Consider the following 18,319-nt stretch of genomic DNA (forward strand, 5'->3'; position numbering starts at 1 on the left):
ATCCTGCAGCCTTGCTATATTACTTATTAGTTCCAGGACTTTGTGTTGTTTTGTTGATTCTTTTGGATTTTCCACATAAACAATCATGTAATCTGTAAACAAAGATAGTTTTATTTCTTCCTTCCCAATTGATATAACTTTTATTTTCTTTTCTTGTCCTACTTCATTGCTAGGAGTTCCAGTACAATGTTGAAAAGAGTGGTGAGAGGGGACATCCTTGCCTTGTTCCTGATCTTAGCTGGAAAGCTTCTAGTTTCTCACCATTAAATATGATGTTAGCTATAGGCTTTTTGTAGATGTTCTTTATCAAGTTGAAGGAGTTTTCCACTATTCCTAGTTTGCCAAGAGTTTTTTATCACGGATGGGTGTTGGAGTTTTTCAAGTGCTTTTTGTGCATCTATTGATATGATCGTATGATTTTTCTTCTTTGACCTGTCGATGTGATGGATTACATTAATTTATTTCAAATGTTGAACCAGCCTTGCATACTGGGATAAATCCCTCTTGGGGTATAATCCAAAGCGGTGGTTTAGTGGTTAAGATCTGGTGCTCTTACTGCCAGGGTCTGAATTTGTTTCCTCGTCAGGGAACCACATCACCTATCTGTCAGTTGTCATACTGTGGTGGCTGAATGTTGCTGTGATGCTGAAAGCTATGCCACCAGTATTTCAGATACCAGCAGGGTCACTCATGGTGGAGAGGTTTCAGTGAAGCTTTCAGACTAAGACAGACTAGGAAGAAGGACCTGGCCCCCCCACTTCTGAAAAAATTGGCCATGAAAACTCTATGAATAGCAGCAGAGCATTGTCTGATATAGCACTGGAAGGTGGGAGGATGACACAAAAAGACCAGGCAGGGTTCCACTCTGCTGTACACAGGGTCACTAGGAGTTGGAATCGACAGCACCAATAACAACTAAAATCTCAAGTGGTGTATAATTCTTTTCATACACTGTTGGATTCAATTTGCTAATATTTTGTTGAGGACTTTTTGCATCTATATCATCATGAGGGATATTGGTCTGTAGTTTTCCTTTCTTATAATGTCTTTGTCTGGTGTTGGTATAGGATAATGCTGGCCTCATAGAATGAGGTAGGAAGTATTCTCTTGGCTTCTACCTTCTGAAAGAGATTGTAGAAAATTGGTATAATTTTTCCTTAAATGTTTGGTGAAATTCCCCAGTGAACCCATCTGGGCTGAGTGCTCTGTTTTAGAAGGTTATTAATTATTGATTCAATTTCTTTAAGATACGGGTCTATTCAAATTGTTTATTAGGTCTTTTATTTTTTTAAAGAAGATATTTTTACTTGTTATCAGGAGGAATTCTCAATATCAATTATTTTAAAATTAAAATTGTTATTTTAGGCATACTCAAAAATTGAATTGATTTATGTCCAGGAACTGGATAACCTAGATCTAGTGACTAATTATAGTTAATATGTAGACATTTTAATAAACAATGTACTCATTATTTATTCATTTTGTTGTTCCTTCAACCTTATAACTTCACTAGTAAGCTGCAATGTTTTAAATTATAAGTGAAAACAGCATTATAGAGCAGTTTCTATGATCTTAGCAGTTAACAAAGCCTACTTGGTAAAAAAAAAAAAAAAATTGCCAGGCGAAAATCACCTAGGCTCTCTCTTTGGCTCTTTTAGCAGATTCTTGAATATACCTACAGGCACACTAACTAAACTTAAACTGATACAACTAATTACAAAACCGTTAATAGTTGGCTTAGTGTATATCAGAATTACTTGGGGTGTTTTCAAAAATACAGACTTCAGAAACACATACACACCTGAACAAGATTCTGATTCAGTAAATAAGTCAGAAATCTAGATATTAAACAAATAGCACCAGGTGATTCTGATTCTGATGCAGGTAGTCTGCGGACCACATTTTGAGAAACAATGTGTATGGGGTAAGACAAGGTAGACTTGATCAATCTTTTTTTCCCTCCTCTTTTAGTATGCTGAAAGGGACCCAAAATTGATTCCTAAGAAAATACTTGGCTTTGCCTTGTAAGGTCTGGTTGCCTTAACATCCATAAAAGGATTTCAACACTAAATGGTGAATATATGTGGGCTACAGAGAGAGGAGAACTTAAATTCACTCTTAACTGGAATGAGTGAAAAGAAAAAAACTCTTTGTGTCAGTCAAGAATGGGTAGAGGTGGCAAGCAGAAATAACCCAGTAGGTCATGCTTCAATCCATAGAGGAATGCCAACAGTCATGTCATGGTTTTGTAAACGAGTCATATTCATTTAAGCTTAGTTAATGTGCCTATGGCTAGATTCAAAGAACCAGGTGTAATTTCCCAAAGCATTAGCCAGCATGAAATGAAAACACATCTATTTGTACTAGCAATTCTCAAAGTCAAGCCTTTCTAAAGGCACCCTCTAGAGGAGAAGACATTAATGAATGACAGCATGTGACGATTGACTGCAACCGTTTTTTCAGCAATTTTGCATAAATTCTAACTATACTAAGAAGGAGAAAATGTCCCCATGACTTTGCATTTCATTTCCAATGTAATTCACTGTTAACTGGGTTGTCTCCTCGATATTCTATGGAAACTAACTCTCTTAATTTAACACGTTAAAACCACTATTCTGAAAAGAAGTATAACTAGTTTGGTACAACTGGTTCTTACAGTCCTTGTCCTAGTCCTCAATCTTTCCATGGGCCCATACACCCACGTACCATCTGTTCAATAACTCATTTCAGAATTCTGAGAGTTTGGAAGATGATGGCATAGCAGGGTCCTGAGCTTGCCTCCCCCCACAGACACAACAAATCTACAACCACATCTGGAATAATTTACTCTGAGGGAGATCTGGAAACTGGAAGAAAAAAGCCTCCACAACAAGGGACTACACCGAGAGGGGAGGAAGAGGCAGAGTTATGGTCCTGCTGAGGAAAAAACCACACCCTAGCCACATGGAGGCTAAACAACATGATACTAAACAACCGATGGGTCAACAAAGAAATCAAAATGTGTTTGTGTTTTTTCCAGTTCGTGGTAACCAAAAACCTATAATAAATACACAAAAAACAAAGAGAAATGAATCCAAACATAACACTAAAGAAAGTCATCAAATCACAAGGGAAGACAGCAAGAGAAGAAAAGAGGAACAGAGAAAAACTACAAAAACATCCAGAAAACAAGAAACAAAATGGCAATAAGTACCTACCTTATAATAATTACATTGCTTTTAGAAGGATCTTTTTGAATACCATGTCTACACAGACAAGGGAAACAACAGGAAAAATAAACAAGTGGGACTTCATCAGACTAAAGAGCTTCTGCAAGGCAAAGGAAACCAGGAACAAAACGAAAAGACAACCCACCAACTGGGAGAAAATAGTTGCAAATCATATATCCGACAAGGGGTTAATCTTCAAAATGTATAAAGAACTCACACAACTGAACAACAGAAAAACAAACAACCCGATCAAAAAATGGGCAGAGGATGTGAACAGACATTTTCCCAAAGAAGATATACAGATGGCCAATAGGAACATGAAAAGATGTTCAACATCACTAACCATCAGGGAAATGCAAATTGAAACTACATTGAGATATCACCTTACACTCATTAGAATGGCTATAATCATCAAGACAAAAAGTAACAAATGTTGGACAGGATGTGGAGAAAAGGAAACCCTCATACACTGCTGGTGGGAACGCAAACTGGTGCAGCCACTATGGAAAGTGGTATGGAGATTCCTCAAAAAATTAAAAATAGAAATACCATATGACCCAGCTATCCCACTACTTGGTATCTGTCCAAAGAACTTGAAATCAACAATTCAAAGAGGCTTACGCACCCCTATGTTTATTGCAGCATTATTCACAATAGCCAAGACATGGAAGCAACCCAAGTGCCCATTGACTGATGGATGGATAAAGAAGATGTGGGGGGTGTGTGTGTGTGTGTGGGTGTGTGTGTGTGTATATACACACAATGAAATACTACTCAGCCACAAAAAAGACAAAATTGTCCCATTTGCAACAACATGGATGGACCTTGAGGGTGTTACATTAAGTGAAATAAGCCAGACAGAGAAAGACAAACACCGTATGATTTCACTCATATGTGGAAGATAAACAAACACATGGACCAAGAGAACAGATTAGTGGTCACCAGAGGGGAAGAGGGCTGGGGGGTGGGCATAAGGGGTAAGGGGACACATATATATGGTGACTGACAAATAATAATATGCAACTGAAATTTCACAATGTTATAAACTATTATGACCTCAATAAAATAAAATTTAAAAATGGGTAGAGGAGTTGAATAGAGATTTTTCCAAAGAAGACATACAGATGGCCAATAGGTATATGAAAAGGTGTTCAACATCACTAATCATCAGGGAAATGCAAATCAAAACCATAATGAGGGCCAGCTTCGTGGCTTAGTGGTTAAGTGCGCGCGCTCCGCTGCTGGAGGCCTGGGTTCGGATCCCGGGAGCACACCGACACACTGCTTCTCCGGCCATGCTGAGGCCACGTCCCACATACAGCAACTAGAAGGATGTGCAGCTACAACATACTGGGGCTTTGGGGGAAAAAATAAATAAAGTTAAAAAAAAATTTTTTTGTAAAATAAAAAATTAAAAAAAATAAACCATAATGAAATATCACCTCACACCTGTCAGAATGGCTATTATCAAAAAGAGTTGGTGAGGATGTGGAGAAAAGGGAACTCGTATGCAATCGTTGGTGGGAATGTAAATTAGTGTAACCACTATAGAAAAGAATGTGCAGGTTCTTCAAAAAATTAAAAATAGAACTACCATACAATCCAGCAATACCACTTCTGGGTATTTATCTGAAGAAAACAAAAACCCTAATTTGAAAAGATATATGCACCACTATGTTCACTGCAGCATTATTTACAATAGCCAAGATATGGAAGCAACCTAAGTGTCCATTGGTAGATGAATGGATAAAGAAGATGTGGTATATATACATACAATGAAATATTACTCAACCATAAAAAAGAATGAAATCTTCCCACTTGTGACAACATGGATGGACCTAGAGGGTATTATGCTAATGAAATAAGCCAGACAGAGAAAGAAGATCACCATATGATTTCACTTATACGTGGAATCTAAAAAAACACAAATGAATAAACAAAACAAAACAGGAACAGACTCATAGATACAGAGAATAAATTGGTGGTTGCCGGGGGGGGCGGGGTGGGAGGAGGGCAAAATAGGAAAAGTGAATAAGAGGTACAAATTTATAGTCATAAAATAAATAAGCCATGGGAATGTAAGATACAGCATAGGAAATACAGTCAACGATATTGTAATAACTTTGTATGATGACAGATGGTTACCAGTCTTAGCAAGGTGATCATTTTGTAATGCAAATAAATGTCAAATCACTATATTGTACACCTGAAACTAATACAATATTGTATGTCAACTATACTTCAATATAAAAAAAGGCAAGCAAAGAGAAAAAAATTCCAAGAAGCCAAGCTTATCAGCTATGTTTCTTTCTTTATTTTTTTTGGTGAGGAAAATTAGCCCTGAGCTAACATCTGTTGCCAATCCTCCTCTTTTTACCAAGGAAGATTGGCCCTGGGCTAACATCTGTGCCCATCTTCCTCTACTTTATATGTGGGACGCCTACCACAGCCTGGCTTGGTAAGCAGTGTGTAGGTCCATACCTGGGATCCCACAAACCCCGGGCCACCGAAGCGGAGCACGCGAGCTTAACTACTACACCACTGGGCAGGCCCCTCAACTTTGTTCCTTGAACCATGTACTCTTGGCTATTGGTATACCTTGAAATTTCTCCAAGAAGAAATAGCTTTTCGGTACAAATGAGGACACATGAATGGTCATTATTTGAATTTCACTGATTCATGCTTCTATCTCCATGACATAGGACCTCCAGCTTCCAAATATTTTCTGGGATCACATCCTGACATAAATTTTCTAATGCCCTTCTACTGTGGCACCCTCAATGTCTGATGTCCATGAAGCACTTGATGGTGGTGCTTCATTACTGCAGCTGACTTACACGGAAACTCCGAAGTTCCTGGCAGGGGTGCTTGTCTTTCAGGGCTCTAAAAGCTAAATGAAAGCCCCAAAGGTATCAGAACAAGGCTTCATACTCTTCAGTCCCTACTGTGCCAGAACTCTCTGTGTGGCTCACAAAAGTGGAGAGAGACGTCACACCTTGCTTGTTACCCCATCTGAACTGTTTTTACTTACAACACTTCTGACACCAAATATGTGGAGGTTTTTTCTTACACCAACCAATTCTCCAGCTCTCCACACACCAACTGAGTGCCCTTCAATTCAACTCAATTCTGACACTAACTACTCAGAATTAGCGTAGACTGCACAGGTTAAGTGTCAGTCCCACAAAACTGCCCCCACTTCAGACGTCAGTTGCAAGTCCTCGGTTGTTACCTGCACTTCTGACCAACCGGTTACAAATCCGGGGTTCCCACAGTGCCCTCCTCAGATTTGATAATTTGCTAGAACAGCTCACAGAACTCAGGAAAACAGTTACCTGTTTCTCATAAAGGATACAACTCAAGAACAGCCAAATAGAAGAGATGAGTACGGAAGAAGTGGCATGGAGCTTCCATGCCCTCTCTTGGGCGTGCCACTCTCTCAAAAACCTTGATGAGTTCCCCAACCCTGAAACTCTCCAAACCCCATCATTTAGGGGTTTTTATGGAGGTTCCGTTACAAAGGCATTATTAAGTCATTGGTCATTAACTCAATTTCCAGCACCTCTCCCCTCCCTGGAGGCTGGGGGGTAGGGCTGAAAGTTCCAACCCTCTAATCACGTGGTTGGTTTCTCTGGCAACCAGCCCCATTCCTGAAATTCTCTAGGGGCCAACCAAGAGTCATCTTATTAGCATAAACTCTGGTATGGTTGAAAGAGGCTTATTATGAATAACAAAAGATGCTCCTATCACCCCTATAACTCAGGAAATTACAGGAGTTTTAGAACCTATGTCAGGAACCAGGGACAAAGACCAACTATATACTTCTTACTGTGTCACACCCCAAGTCTCACATGTCACTCTCGAAAACAGACCGTCAGCTTCTACTCATAGGTCTTCTTTCCCTGGGGTTCAGACCTAGTCTAGGAGGACATGCTGAGGTCCAGATGCTATGTCATCCTCTCTGCACACCAAGCCATCAAAGGCATTAAGTGAATCTGAATTCCAGTTTTGACTCAGTTACTACACCAAGACCCTTGTCCATTTCCAGTTTTTTGGTTCTTTTTCTACTTTCTAGATAACTGAGAACATCCTGCTTAGTTCAGTAAGTAGATAGGATTCAAACAGGATGCAGGCAGCTGAGGGCAGAGCTCAGACAAGAGGCCCATCAAGTTGAACAGAGTGTTAAATTGAGAGATTTCCAGCAGAGATTTACTAACGGATAGTCACAATGAACTAGGTATTGGGACTCAGACATCCCATGTCGTGTGTGTGTGCGCGCGTGTGCGCACGCTTGTGGGGTACGGAATAGTTTCAACAGGGCAGAGACATTGGAAGGGGATAGGCAAATAGTAGGTATATCAGAACCAATACCCTGAACAGGACAAACTGAAGCCCAAGCCAGAGAGACAAGCGGCTGAAACCAATCCAGGATCAGTCCTGAGGGTCTTGTTCCTGAAACTGTGTTTTTGATGAAGGCCTTGATACACAGTGGTTCTGTAATCACATATAAAAATTATTGTGGCATACTGGGATATATTTAATTCATTAACTCAGCAAATTTATTTTGGGTACTTGCAATATACAAAGCATTGTAGATTGAGGCAGTTCTTGTTCTCAAGGAATTTATAATCCTTGAGTGACAAAGTACACAAGCCTAGATCCTAGGCAGAATATTTGCCTCATGAACAATACACAGAAAGTTAATAGTGCAAAAGACAAAAAAAAACCTCTGTGGAGATATAAGCCGATTTAACCCCTGCAATCACAGGAAAGGTAAACAGTTATTCCTATTTTACAGGTAAGGAAACAGAGGATCAAAGATGCTTAGTAAGTTTCCCCAGGCCTAACAGCTAGGAAGTCACAGAACTGAAGGCCCACGCTCCTCTCCTTCCACGTCAGCAGAGGTGACAGGTGGAGGCCTCACGGAGGAAGTAACTTTTAGGTTTGGAGATCATAACCCTTTTCCATTTAGTGTTCTCTTACTCTGTCCTTTCCCATCTTGGTTTTTATTTGCTCTTTATAATATTTATTTCTACTTTTGAAAGTTTGGAAATTTTCATGCTTCCTGGGGAAGATAGAAGCAAGACTTGAACTATGCCTTAAGAATCATCTGCCATATTTCATTGATTCTAAGATGCACGCTTTACTCCCATCTGAACATCACTAAAATCAGGATGAGCTTTGTTTTTGTGTGTGGGTGTAAGAAAGACTAGCCCTGAGCTAACATATGTGGCCAATCCTCCTCTTTTCTTGCCTGAGGAAGATTAGCCCTGAGCTAACATCTGTGCCAATCTTCCTCTACTTTCTATGTGGGTCACTGCAACAGCATGGCTGGTGAGTGATGTATGTCTGCGCCCGGGATCCGAACCTGTGAGTCCGGGCCACTGAAGCGGAGCGTGTGGAACTTTGACTTGCCCACAGGACCGGCCCCAGGATGAGTTTTTTAATCAATGGCATTTTACAACTACTCTTGGCCAGGTGGCTATCATGACATGTTGTTGTCACTGCCTATGTAGGCCTGGACATCCAAAATATCAGCATGAAAGCTTGCAGAATGGGCATCAGCAGCTTGGACGAAATTGCTGAAACAGTACTGGACACTTCACCTCTAGGAATCAAATGGTTCTTTGAAGGAGGTGATGTGACACATTCAGCATTGTTCCTGGGTGTTTAGCGAAGGCCAGCTCCATATAACCGCACAGCAGCTGAAGAGCCCAGCAACAATGGCTTTTAGTTCCTTTATAGGTTATTTTAAGAAGTAGCTGTATCCCAATACTCTTGAAGGCACATCTATGACTGAGTCAAAAGGGATTCAGAAGAGTTAGTCTCTGAAGGTTAAGTTTTAGGAATAACTTAATCAGTTAATTCTATTTTTATTTTCCTTCTTAAGTATGCAAAAAGTAACATGATAAAAAAAATCTCTAATCAAAGTCTATAGAAGTCTTTCAACTAGTAGAAAATAAAGATTCTAAGTGAAAAGAAAGTATTTTTTTTTTCAGGTTAATTAGTCGGAATTGTGTTTTTGGTATATGAAATAATGATGAATTTTAGATTCAAGAGAATACAGTATTAGCAATATACTAGGTTTTTTCTTGCCCAAACATACCATAAAGACAAAACAAACAAGCAAACAGAATCTCTTCTGATATTCACCATTTTTCCCAATTGTCAATGACTGTCTGACCCAGTTCTAATAGGACTGAGTAAGTTTCTCATGTTTGTGCCTTAGTGGTAGACCCCTCTTTATATACATCTAAAAGTACATCTTTTTAAAAATCAAGGCACTCTGTAGGAGTATGACTTTGTGGGTGTGCCAGACAGGTTTAGAACATTGCTAATTCACAGATGAATTGGGAATTAAATATCTTTTGATCAAATTAGATATGATTAAGTGTCAGAACGTAAGTAATCCAATGTTTTTGTGTTTGTTGAAGAGGACAAAAACAAATTGTAAATCCATTTGTGGTTGATTTTGAAATGCTCTCCCCAGCAGCCTTATCTTCTCACTTATTTTCTTGAGCTATGATTTACATTAACCTCCATTCAGTGGTGATGGAGGATGCAGCTCGAAAGTAAAAGAATGGTAGAAATAAGCCCCACAAGCCTGAGTGTGCTGCTGATAGCTAGAGATAAACAAATTTAAAAATTTAAAAGGATGGCATAAGCAAGAGTTGATTTTATTTGAGCTCGTTAAGAAGAGAGAAGAATTTGGCTTATTGAGAAAGGAGAGAATGTGGTAAACGGAGCACTTAAGAGCCATTTTCAACACCTATTCTTTTATGTTCTCAACAGGTAAGTCATGTCTAAAAGAAGAAATATAACAAGTAGAGAAATAATTACCATATAATATAGAAGATGAAAGATATACAGAAAAGAACTATGGGAATTTAGAGAACATTTTAACTACTTTCAAATGACCGAGATACTTTGAGGAATAGAGCAATTCTCTTGAAGATATAATCAAACCAGGATCGCACTTAGGGGGAAAATGGGATAGGTAATAAATATAATTAGGGCGGCGGGGTGGAGGAGATAACCTTTCTTGATCTTCTCTTCAAGATAAAAGCAAGTTTGGTCATTTTTCTCTTTCTAATCTGTGTGCCCAGAGTATTCCTAGTGATTTTCAGGAATTAGAGCTTTTAGTGTAGAGCTGGCTCATAATTAAATTGGCCATGCTTGTATTGTGCAGGCCAGGGTGTGAGCATATGTCCCAGTCTGCATAGGAAAGTCCCAGTTTACACGTATTGCCCCAAGTAATTATTAATTGTGCCCCTCTTTCACTCTCAAAAATAAATATGGCTGCCCTAGCTTTCGATGAGAAACAAAAATAATCTCTTGCTAGACTCTGGCGCCCTCTTGTAATTAAGACATGAAAAGTCTTTACGGAAACAGACAGTTTTCCTTTCGTATTCTTTTTTTTTTTTTTTTGTGAGGAAGATCAGCCCTGAGCTAAAATGCATGCCAATCCTCCTCTTTTTGCTGAGGAAGACCGGCCCTGAGCTAACATCTATTGCCAATCCTCCTTTTTTTTCCCCCAAAGCCCCAGTAGATAGTTGTATGTCATAGTTGCACATCCTTCTAGTTGCTGTATGTGGGACGCGGCCATGAGGCCAGAGAAGCGGTGTGTCGGTGCGAGCCCGGGATCCGAACCCGGCCTGCCAGCATCGGAGCGCACGCACTTAACCGCTAAGCCACGGGGCCGGCCCACTCAGCTTTGAATTTCATGTCATCAGACTATCACTGACTACCTCTCATGGCTGCTGATATGTTTGGACTCTAGGACCCTCTTTCCCCACTGACCAGTAACTTTAGCTCCTGGTACACTGCCACTCTCTCTAACAATACTTCTGTCTTACTTCTTGATCAATTCAATATACACACAGGTGATCTTCCCAGCACGCTGGCCTCTGACTATCTTGAACTTCTCTCCTCCGATGCTCTTGTTCTCTCGCTGCCTCAGCTATGCACTCCCGAGTCATGCCACAGACATTGTCATTGCTAATCTCATTTTATGTATCTCGCTCTCTGACCACCATATCCCATCCTTCCACCTAGCTCCTTCTAGTAACCCAACTCCAACAAACCTCTGACCCCCACAAGGACCTACAATCCATTCATTTCACTAATATTTCACTGTGCCTCATTCCCCACAGTTCTCTTTTGGCTCTATACCAGCTGAAATTCCATGATCATTCATTATAATAATACCCTTGCAAACACCCTCAACTCCCTTGCTCCTCTTTTGCACTGCCATTTGCTTGGCAAAACCACAAACTCTACTTAAATTCAAATCTCCCCCACTCTGTGCCTCCATCCCTGCAGCTGAATGTGAGTGGAGACAAACACATAAGAATAATGATTCATCTGATTAAAAATTCATGCTCAAGAATCTTAATGCTGGGACCCTCAATGGTGCCCAGCTACTCACACTATATCTCCTCAGCCCATTCACTCTTCTATTCTCCCATTTCAATATGTCACGATTTCTTCTTTCTTCTCAGTACCCTCTCCCACAGTCATTCTCAGCTGATAACCTTATTTCCTACTTTACTAATAAAACTGACGTCAGCAAAACAGACTTCTAGATTCTCTCCACTATATCTGCCCACCTACCGGCATACTCTGCCTTCTCTCCTATTGCTCTGGCCTAGATGAACTGCTCATGCTCCTGTCTAAGGCCTAGGGCAACGTCTCCACTTTGCAGTAAATTCCATCCCCTCTTTCCTAACTCGACAACAGCAATTTTTCCCATTCTCTTCTACATCATGTATAGATATAGATAATATATTTATATACTATATATCTATGTAATATATTCTTATATATCTACGTATGGTTTTTTTTTAATAATTTTATTTATTTATTTTTCCCCCAAAGCCCCAGTAGATAGTTGTATGTCATAGTTGCACATCCTTCTAGTTGCTGTTATGTGGGACGCGGCCTCAGCATGGCAGGACAAGCAGTGCGTCAGTGCGTGCCTGGGATCCGAACCCGGGCTGTCAGCAGCGGAGCGCGCACACTTAACCGCTAAGCCACAGGGCCGGCCCATATATCTAAGTATGTTTACCTCTCTCTATTGGATCATTCCCAACAGCATACAAACATGTTGTCATTTATTTCTTTTTTTTTCCCTCATCTCACAATATTTTTATTATTATTTCTACATGTTTTCATACACTTTCAGCTTTTGCCAATATATAACAGTAATTTTTATTTAAAAAAATTTTATTACTACTAATGGCTTTTGATGGAACAATACCGAGCCTAATAGGGATCACATATGTTTTTCATTTTTTTTTTAATTTTTTGTTTATTGCAGAAACATTGGTTTATAACATTGTATAAATTTCAGGTGTACATCATTATACTTCTATTTCTGCATAGATTAAATCATGTTCACCACCCATATACTAATTACAACCCATCACCACACACATGTGTCGAATTATCCCTTTCGCCCTCCTCCCTCTCCCCTTCCCCTCTGGTAAACTACCAATCCAATCTCTGTCTCTATGTGTTTGTTTATTGTTGTTATTATCTACTACTTAATGAAGGAAATCATACGGTATTTGACCTTCTCCCTCTGACTTATTTCACTTTGCATAATGCCCTCAATATCCATCCATGTTGTCACAAATGGCTGGATTTCATCGTTTCTTATGGCTGAGTAGTATTCCATTGTGTATATATACCACATCTTCTTTATCCATTCGTCCCTTGATGGGCACTTAGGTTGCTTCCAAGTCTTGGCTATTGTGAATAACACTGCAATGAACACAGGGCTGCATGTATCTTTACGCATTGATGTTTTCAAGTTCTTTGGATAAATATCCAGCAGTGAAATAGCTGGATCATACGGTAATTCTATCCTTGATTTTTTGAGGAATCTCCATACTGTTTTCCATAGAGGCTGCACCAGTTTGCACTCCCACCAGCAGTGTATGAGAGTTCCCTTCTCTCCACATCCTCTCCAACATATGTTGTTTCCTGTCTTGTTAATTATAGCCATTCTGACGGGCGTGAGGTGATATCTCATTGTAGTTTTGATTTGCATTTCCCTGATAGTTAGTGATTTTGAACATCTTTTCATGTGTCTGTTGGCCATCTGTATATCTTCTTTGGAGAAATGTCTGTTCAGGTCTTTTGCCCATTTTTTAATTGGATTGGTAGTTTTTTTGTTGTTGAGATGCATGAGTTCTTTATATATTTTGGAGATTAAGCCCTTATCAGATGTATGGTTTGCAAATATCTTCTCCCAATTGTTAGGTTGTCTTTTCGTTTTGTTGATGGTTTCCTTTGCTGTGCAGAAGCTTTTTAGTTTGATGTAGTCCCATTTGTTTATTTTTTCTGTTGTTTCTCTTGCCCGGTCAGACATGGTGCTTGAAATATGTTGCTAAGATCGATGTCGAAGAGCATACTGCCTACGTTTTCTTCTAGAAGTTTCACAGTTTCAGGTCTTACATTCAAGTCTTTAATCCATCTAGAGTTAACTTTTCTGTATGGTGTAAGGTAAGGGTCTACTTTAATTTTTTTTGCATGTGGCTATCCAGTTTTCCCAACACCATTTGTTGAAGAGACTTTCTTTTCTCCATTATATGTTCTTGGCTCCTTTGTCAAAGATTAGCTGTCCATAGATGTGTGGGTTTATTTCTGGGCTTTCAATTCTATTCCATTGATCTGTGTGTCTGTTTTTGTGCCAGTACCATGCTGTTTTGGTTACTATAGCTTTGTAGTATATTTTGAAATCAGGGAGTGTGATACCTCCAGCTTTGTTCTTTTTTCTCAGGATTCCTTTAGCTATTCGGGGTCTTTTGTTGTTCCATATAAATTTTAGGATTCTTTGTTCTATTTCTGTGAAAAGTGTTGTTGGAACTTTGATAGGGATTGCATTGAATCTATAGATTACTTTAGGAAGTATGGACTTCTTAACTATGTTAAGTCTTCCAATCCAAGAGCACAGAATATCTTTCCATTTCTTTGTGTCTTCTTCAATTTCTTTCAGAAATGTTTTATAGTTTTCCATGTACAGCTCTTTCACCTCTTTGGTTAAGTTTATTCCTAGGTATTTTATTCTTTTTGTTGCAGTTGTAAATGGGATGGTATTCTTAATTTCTCTTTCTGCTACTTCGTTGTTAGTGTATAGAAATGCAACTGATTTTTGTATGTTGATTTTGTATCCTGCAACTTTACTGTGTTTGTTTATTACTTCTAAAAGTTTTCTGGTGGATTCTTTAGGGTTTTCTATATATAAAATCATGTCATCTGCAAAGAGTGACAGTTTCACTTCTTCCTTTCCAATTTGGATCCCTTTTATTTCTTTCTCTTGCCTGATTGCTCTGGCTAGGACTTCCAGTACTATGTTAAATAGGAGTGGTGAGAGTGGGCATTCTTGTCTGGTTCCTGTTCTTAGAGGGATAGCTTTCAGTTTTTCACCATTGAGGATGATATTAGCTGTGGGTTTGTCATATATGGCCTTTATTATGTTGAAGTACTTTCCTTCTATCCCCATTTTATTCAGAGTTTTTGTCATAAATGGATGCTGTATCTTGTCAAATGCTTTCTCTGCATCTATTGAGATGATCATGTGGTTTTTATTCTTCATTTTATTAATGTGGTGTATTACACTGATGGATTTGCGAATGTTGAACCATCCCTGCATACCTGGAATAAATCCCACTTGATCATGCTGTATAATCGTTTTAACGTATTGTTGCATGTGATTTGCTAGTATTTTGTTGAGGATTTTTGCATCGATGTTCATCAGTGATATTGGCCTGTAACTTTCTTTTTTTTGTGTTGTCCTTGTCTGGTTTTGGTATCAGGGTAATGTCAGCTTCGTAGAATGAATTAGGGAGCTTCCCCCCCTCCTCAATTTTTTGGAAAAGTTTGAGAAGGATAGGTATTAAGTCTTCTTTGAATGTTTGGTAGAATTCACCAGGGAAGCCGTCTGGTCCTGGACTTTTATTTTTGGGGAGGTTTTTGATTACTGTTTCGATCTCCTTACTGGTGATTGGTCTATTCAAATTCTCTACTTCTTCTTGATTCAGTTTTGGAAGGTTGTATGATTCTAAGAATTTATCCATTTCTTCCAGATTGTCGAATTGGTTGGCATATAGCTTTTCATAGTATTCTCTTATAATCTTTTGTATTTCTGAGGTGTCTGTTGTAATTTCTCCTCTTTCATTTCTGATTTTATTTATTTGTGCCTTCTCTCTTTTTTTCTTGGTGAGTCTAGCTAAAGGTTTGTCAATTTTGTTTATCTTTTCAAAGAACTAGCTCTTGGTTTTATTAATTTTTTCTATTCTTTTTTTGGTCTCTATTTCATTTATTTCTGCTCTGATTTTTATTATTTCCCTTCTTCTACTGATTTTGAGCTTGGTTTGTTCTTCTTTTTCCAGTTCCTTTAGGTGCATTGTTAGATTGTTTATTTGAGATTTTTCTTGTTTGTTGAAATAAGCTATAAACTTCCCTCTTAGAACCGCTTTTGCTGTATCCCATAAATTCTGGCATGTCGTATTTTCATTTTCATTTGTCTCCAGGTATTTTTTGATTTTTTCTTTGATTTCTTCGTTGACCCATTCGTTGTTCAGTATCATTTTGTTTAATCTCCATGTATTTGTGGCTTTTCTGATTTTCTTCCTATAGTTGATTACTAGTTTCATACAGTTGTGGTCAGAAAAGATGCTTGGTATTATTTCAATCTTCTTAAATTTGTGGAGACTTGTTTTGTGGCCTAATATGTGATCAGTCCTGGAGAATGTTCCATGTGCATTTGAAAAGAATGTGTATTCTTTGGTTTTTGGATGGAATGCTCTGTATATATCTACTAGGTCCATCTGTTCTAGTGTGTCACTTAAGGCCAATGTTTCCTTGTTGATCTTCTGTTTGGATGATCTATCCATTGGTGTAAGTGGAGTGTTAAAGTCCCCTACTATTATTGTGTTACTGTCTATTTCTATTTTTATGTCTGTTAATAATTGCTTTATATATTTAGGTGCACCTACATTGGGTGCATAGATATTTACAAGTGTTACATCCTCTTGTTGGATTGTTCCCTTGATCATTATGTAATGCCCTTCTTTGTCTCTTTTTACAGTTTTTGTTTTAAAGTCTATTTTGTCTGATATGAGTACTGCTACCCCAGCTTTCTTTTCATTGCCGTTTGCATGGAGTATCTTTTTCCATCCCTTCACTTTCAGTTTGTGAGTGTCTTTAGGTCTGCAGTGTGTCTCTTGTATGCAGCATATATATGGGTCTTGTTGTTTTATCCAATCAGCCACCCTATGCCTTTTAATTGGAGCATTTAGTCCATTGACGTTTAAAGTAGCTATTGATAAGTATGTACTTAATGCCATTTTTTAACTTTTTTTTCTCAGTGTTTTAGTAGTCCTTCTCTGTTCCTTTATTCTTCTATACAGAATTGATAGTCTCTTTAGTTTGACCTCTGTCTGAAAGCTCCACTCTTTAACTCCCTTCCTCTCTCCTTTTATGTTTTTGATATCATATCTAACCTCTTTTTTGTGCATTATCCATTACCCTCTTATCATGGAAATAGATAATTTTTCCTACTTGTGGTCTTCTCTTTTCCCCTTAAATCAGTCCCTTTAACATTTCTTGTAGTACTGGTTTCTTGGTGACAAACTCCTTTAATTTTTGCTTGTCTGGGAAATTTTTGATCTCTCCTTCCATTTTGAATGATAACCTTGCCGGGTAGAGTATTCTTGGCTGTAAGTTTTTTCCTTTTAGCACTTTAAATATATCATGCCACTCTCTTCTAGCCTGTAAGGTTTCTGCTGAGAAGTCAGCTGATAGCCTTATGGGGTTTCCTTTGTATGTAACTTGTCTTTCTCTTGTGGCTTTTAGGATTCTCTCTTTATCTTTAATTCTGGACATTCTGATTATGATGTGTCTTGGTGTGGGCCTCTTTGGGTTTATCTTGTTTGGGGCTCTCTGTGCTTCCTGTACCTGGTTGTCTGTTTCCTTCCTTAGGTTAGGGAAGTTTTCATCTATTATTTCTTGAAATAGATTCTCTGCCCCCTTGTCTCGCTCTTCTTCTGGGACACCTATAACACAGATGTTAGTGCGCTTGATGTTGTCCCAGAGGTCCCTCAGACTGTCCTCACTCTTTTTAATTCTTTTCTCTTTTACCTGTTCAGCTTGGGTAATTTATTCTAGTCTTTCCTCCAGCTTGCAGATCCATTCTTCTGTATCCTCTACTCTGCTTTTGAGTCCCTCTAGTGAATTTTTCATTTCCAGTACTGTATTCTTCATTTCTGATTGGTTCTTTTTTATATCTTCCATTTCTTTGTTGACATTCTCACTGAGTTCTTCTATTCTCCCCAGATCAGTGAGCATCCTTAACACTCTTTGTTTGAACTCTCTGTTGGGTAGGTTGCTCATTTCTGTTTCACTTAGTTCCTTTTCTGGGGTTTTGTCCTGTTCCCTTACTTGGAATGTATTCCTTTGCCTCCTCATTTTGCCTCTTTCCCTGTGCTTGTGTCTACGTATTAGGTAGGTCAGCTACGTCTCCTGCTCTTGGATAGGTGACCTTATGTAAGTGATGCCTTAGGAATCCTGCAGTGTGCTTCCCTCAGTTCTCAATGTTCCAGGGGTGACCCCTATGTGGGCTACGTGTGTCCTTCTGTTGTGGGCTGTTTGCTCTCCGTGTATGCACCCAGGGAGGCCGAGTTATGCTCCTGGTCAGCTGTTGTAATGCTCAGCTGCTTGTAGTTGTTGTGGGCCCTTCAGTCTCTTTATCAGGTGTGGGGAGCCCCAGCACAGTTGGCTGCAAATTCTAATACCATATTTGTGTTGCAGTATTTCTTTTAAGTGAGTAGGCCCCCAGTGTGGCAGGTTGTTAGGCTCAGGGCCTTACAATTGCTATAAGCCTCCAGCCTTTAGGTCTCTTGTCAGCTCTCTGAGGATTGCAGCTGGGTGGGGCTGGCCTCAGGCATGGGAGCACCCAATTGTTTCAGGCTTTGGAAGGTGGGGCAAACCCCCTATGTGGGTCTTTGAGAAGCACAAGTCTTCTGCAGCTGACAAGCCCTGCCACCCACAGGTCCACACACACAGTCAACACAGTCCTGCCCCGTGTGCGCGCCCCGACCTCC

Source organism: Diceros bicornis, chromosome 8 (assembly GCF_020826845.1).
Source record: "Diceros bicornis minor isolate mBicDic1 chromosome 8, mDicBic1.mat.cur, whole genome shotgun sequence".
NCBI lineage: Eukaryota > Metazoa > Chordata > Mammalia > Perissodactyla > Rhinocerotidae > Diceros > Diceros bicornis.